This window comes from Triticum aestivum, chromosome 2A (assembly GCF_018294505.1).
Source record: "Triticum aestivum cultivar Chinese Spring chromosome 2A, IWGSC CS RefSeq v2.1, whole genome shotgun sequence".
In the NCBI taxonomy this organism is placed as follows: domain Eukaryota; kingdom Viridiplantae; phylum Streptophyta; class Magnoliopsida; order Poales; family Poaceae; genus Triticum; species Triticum aestivum.
The window spans coordinates 668,919,164-668,924,440 of NC_057797.1; positions in this window are offsets into that span (position 1 = coordinate 668,919,164).

The following is a 5,277-nucleotide window of genomic DNA, read 5'->3' on the forward strand; positions in this document are numbered from 1 at the left end:
TCTCAAAATTAAACAATCATAAGGAATCAAACTTCTCATAGTATTCAATGCACTTTATATGAAAGTTTTATTATATCCCTCTTGGATGCCCATCATAAGACGACTAAATTCATAACCAAAGCAAATTACCATGCTGTTGAAGACTCTCAAAATAATATAAGTGAAGCATGAGAGTGCATCTATTTCTTCAAAATAAAACCACCGCCGTGCTCTAAAAAGATATAAGTGAAGCACGAGAGCAAATGACGAACTACTCCAAAAGATATAAGTGAAGATCAATGAGTAGTCGAATAATTATGTAACTATGTGAAGACTCTCTAACTTTTAAGAATTTCAAATCTTGGGATATTATTCAAATAGCAAGCAAAAAAATGACATTGCAAGGATAGCACATATCATGTGAAGAAGCAAAAAACATAATTAGGCTCAACCAAAATTGGCCGATAGTTGTTGAAGAAGAAAGGTGGGATGCCAACCGGGGCATCCCCAAGCTTAGATGCTTGAGACTTATTGAAATATTAATTAGGGATGCCTTGGGCATCCCCAAGCTTGAGATTTTGTGTCTCATTAATTCCTTTTATATAACGGTTTCCCTAAATCTCAAAAACTTTATCATTCTCTACTATAGGAAATGGAGTAGACGCAATAACCTTATCATTCTCTACTATAGGAAATCACTAAAATTATTATTTGATATTACCTACTAAATGCCTCTGCATATTTAAAACTACTATCATCAAATAGAATCATTAAACAGGCAAACAGATGCAAATAATGCAAACATAACAATAATCTGTTTAAACAGAACAGTTTGTAAAGAATGCAAGAGGAATCATACTTCCCTAACTCCAAAAATTCTAAAAAATTACAACACTGTAGAAAATTTATTGTTACTCATTGTGTAAAAATTTCAAGATTTATCATGTTCTGACTGTTCACAAATATTCAAAACCTAACAGCAAACTTTCTGTTTTCAAAACAACAACATATAGACTTGTAAAATAAGCATGGTAAAGGCTATACTTGAATTTTTTATTGAACTAAAAGATATAAAACATGTCTCTGAATAGAAGAAAGCAAATATAAACAAAATAAAATGACGCTCCAAGCAAAAGACATATATGTTGTGAATAAAAATATAGCTCCAAGTAAAGTTACCGATGAACGAAGACAAAAGAGGGGATGCCATCCGGGGCATCCCCAAGCTTAAGCTCTTGGTTGTCCTTGAATATTACCTTTGGTTGCCTTGGGCATCCCCAAGCTTAGTCTCTTTCCACTCCTGATTCCATAGTCCATCGAATCTTTACTCAAAACTCGAAAACTTCACAACACAAAACTCGACAGAAAACTCGTAAGCTCCGTTAGTACAAGAAAATAAAATCACCACTTTTGGTATTGTTGTGAACTCATACTATATTCATATTGGTGTTATATCTACTGTATTCCAACTTCTCCTTGGTTCATACCCTCTGATACTACTCATAGATTCATCAAAATAAGCAAACAACACATTGAAAATAGAATCTGTCAATACAGAACAGTCTGTAGTAATCAGGGAACTTTCAATACTTCTGTAGATCCAAAAATCCTGAAAAATTAGGACAATCCAGGAAATTTGTATATAAATCTTGTGTAAAAAATTAAGATCAAAAGCACATTCCAGTGAATTTTCAAATTTCCTAGACTGAGCATAAAAGTTTCTTTTTTTGCACAGAATCAAATCAACTATCATCCACACTATCCCAAAGGCTTTACTTGGCACTTTATTGAAACAAAAACTATACAACATGATTACTATGGTAGCTTAATAATGTGAACACACAAAAACATTATGGGTAAATATTGGGTTGTCTCCCAACAAGCGCTTTTCTTTAATGCCTTTCTAGCTAGGCATGATGATTTCAATGATGCTCACATGAAAGATAAGAATTGAACTACAAAGAGAGCGTCATGAAGCATATGACTAGAACATTTAAGTCTAACCCACTTCCTATACCTAGGGATTTTGTGATCAAACAACTTATGGGAACAAGAATCAACTAGCATAGGAAAGCAAAACAAGCATAACTTCAAGATTTTCAACACATAGAGAGGAAACTTGATATTATTGCAACTCCTGCAAGCATATGTTCCTCCCTTATAATAATTTTCAGTAGCATCATGAATGAATTCAACAATATAACTATCACATAAAGCATTATTTTCATGATGCACAAGCATATAATTTTTATTACTCTCCACATAAGCAAATTTCTTCTCATGAATAGTAGTGGGAGCAAACTCAACAAAATAACTATCATGTGAGGCATAATCCAATTGAAAATTAAAATCAAGATGAAAAGTTTCATTGTTATCATTATTCTTTATAGCATACATTTCATCACAATAATCATCATAGATAGCAACTTTGTTCTCATAATCAATTGGAACCTCTTCCGAAATAGTGGATTCATCATTAAATAAAGTCATGACCTCTCCAAATCCACTTTCATAAATTTTGTAAGAGTCAACACCCTCCAAAATAGTGGGATCATTACTTCCTAAATTTGACACTCTTCCAAACCCACTTTCATCAATATAATCATCATAAATAGGAGGCATGCTTTCATCATAATAAATATTCTCATCAAAACTTGGGGACGAAAAATAGCATATTCATCAAACATAGCATCCCCAAGCTTGTGGCTTTGCAAATCATTAGAATCATGGATATTCAAGGAATTAATACTAACAGCATTGCAATCATGCTCATCATACAAAGATTTTATGCCAAACATTTTAATGCATTCTTCTTCTAACACTTTGGCACAATTATCGAAATCCTTATTTTCACGAAAGACATTAAAAAGATGAAGCATATGAGGCAACCTCAATTCCATTTTTTTACAGTCTTCTTTTATAGACTAAACTAGTGATAAAACAAGAAACTAAAACATTCGATTGCAAGATCTAAGGATATACCTTCAATCACTAACCTCTCCGGCAATGGCGCCAGAAAAGAGCTTGATGTCTACTACATAACCTTCTTCTTGTAGACTCGTGTTGGGCCTCCAAGGGCAGAGTGTTGTAGGACAGTAGCAAATTTCCCTCAAGTGGATGACCTAAGTTTTATCAATCCGTGGGAGGCATAGGATGAAGATGGTCTCTATCAAAGAACCCTTCAACCAAATAACAAAGAGTCTCTTGTGTCCCCAACACACCCAATACAATGGTAAATTGTATAGGTGCACTTGTTCGGCGAAGAGATGGTGATACAAGTGCAATATGGATGGTAGATATAGGTTGTTGTAGTCTAAAAATATAAAAACAGCAAGGTAGCAAGTAGTAAAAGTGAGCAAAAATAGTATTGCAATGCTTTGAAACAAGGCCTACGGTTCATAATTTCACTAGTGCAAGTTCTCACAACAATAATAACATAATTAGATCATATAACAATCCCTCAGCGTGCAACAAAGAGTCACTCCAAAGTCAGTAATAGCGAAGAACAAACGAAGAGATTATTGCAGGGTACGAAACCACCTCAAAGTTATTCTTTCTGATCGATCTATTGGGCTATTCCTTAAGTGTCACAAACAACCCTAGAGTTTGTACTAAAATAACACCTTAAGACACACATCAACCAAAACACTAATGTCAACTAGATACTCCAATGTCACCACAAGTATCTCTGGGTTTGATTATATGATATGCATCACACAATCTCAGATTCATCTATTCAAACCAACATAAAGTACTTCATAGAGTTCCCCAAAGTTTCTACCGGAGAGTCAAGACGAAAACATGTGCCAACCCCTATGCATAGATTCCCAAGGTCACAAACCTGCAAGTGTTGATCACAAAAACATACATCAAATGGATCATGTGAATGTCCCATTGTCACCACAGATAAGCACATGCAAGACATACATCAATTGTTCTCAAATCCTTAAAGACTCAATCTGATAAGATAACTTCAAAGGGAAAACTCAATCCATTACAAGAGGGTAGAGGGGGAGAAACATCATAAGATCCAACTATAATAGCAAAGCTCGTGGTACATCAAGATCGTGCCATATCAAGAACACGAGAGAGAGAGAGAAAGAGAGAGATCAAACACATAGCTACTGGTACATACCGTCAGCCCCGAGGGTGAACTACTCCCTCCTTGTCATGGAAAGCGCTGGGATGATGAAGATGGCCACCGGTGATGATTCCCCCTCCGGCAGGGTGTCGTAACAGGGTCCCGATGGGTTTTTGATGGCTACAAAGGCTTGCGGCGGCGGAACTCCCGATCTTGGTTCTGTTCTGGAAGTTTGGGGATATATAAGAGGTGTTGGTGTCAGGAACAAGTCAGGGGGTCCATGAGGTAGGGGGCGCGCGCAGGGGTAGGGCGCTCCCTCTACCGTAGTGGTGGCCTAGGTACTCTTATGGTCCATCTCCAATGCTCTGTGGGCTTCTTCTGGTCCAAAAATAATCTCCATAAATTTTCAGGTCAATTGGACTCCGTTTGGTATTCCTCTTCTGTAAAACTCAAAAACAAGGAAAAATATAAACTGGCACTAGGCTCTAAGTTAATAGGTTAGTCCCAAAAATCATATAAAATAGCATATAAATGCATATGAAACATCCAAGGTGGATAATATAATAGCATGGAACAATAAAAAATTATAGATACGTTGGAGACGTATCAGGAACGTTGCATGGGAAAAAAATCCTACGCTCACCAAGATCAATCTAGGAGATGACCATCTACGAGAGGAGAGATTGCATCTACATACCCTTGTAGATCAATCTAGGAGATGTAGTCGGACGTCTTCGTGATCCAATCACAATCCGCCCCGCGAACTCCTGATCCAAGTGCCGAAATGACGGCACCTCCGCATTCAACACACATACGGCTTGATGACGCATTCACCGCCTCGATCAGGCGAGCGATGGTGAAGTAGTAGCTCGAGTCCTCCGGCAGCACGATGGCATGGTGGCGGTGGTGGTGGCAGAATCTCAACAGAGCTTCGCTAAGCACTATAGAGAGGAAGAGGGATACGAGGGAGAGGAGGGGCAGCGCCATGGCGTGGAAGGTTGTGGCTGCCCTCTCTCTACCTCTCTATATATAGGGGGAAGGGGAGAGGGGGCGCCCCTAGTAGATCCCATCTAGGGCCGGCGGCCAAAAGAGGGTTTTCCCCCTAGGAGACTTGGGCCCCAAGCCAAAGTGGTGGGAAGCCCTAGGGGCGCCCCCAACCCTCCTGGTTACGTGAGATGGGGTGAGTATGGTGCTCAGCCCCTTAGTGGGCTGGTTTG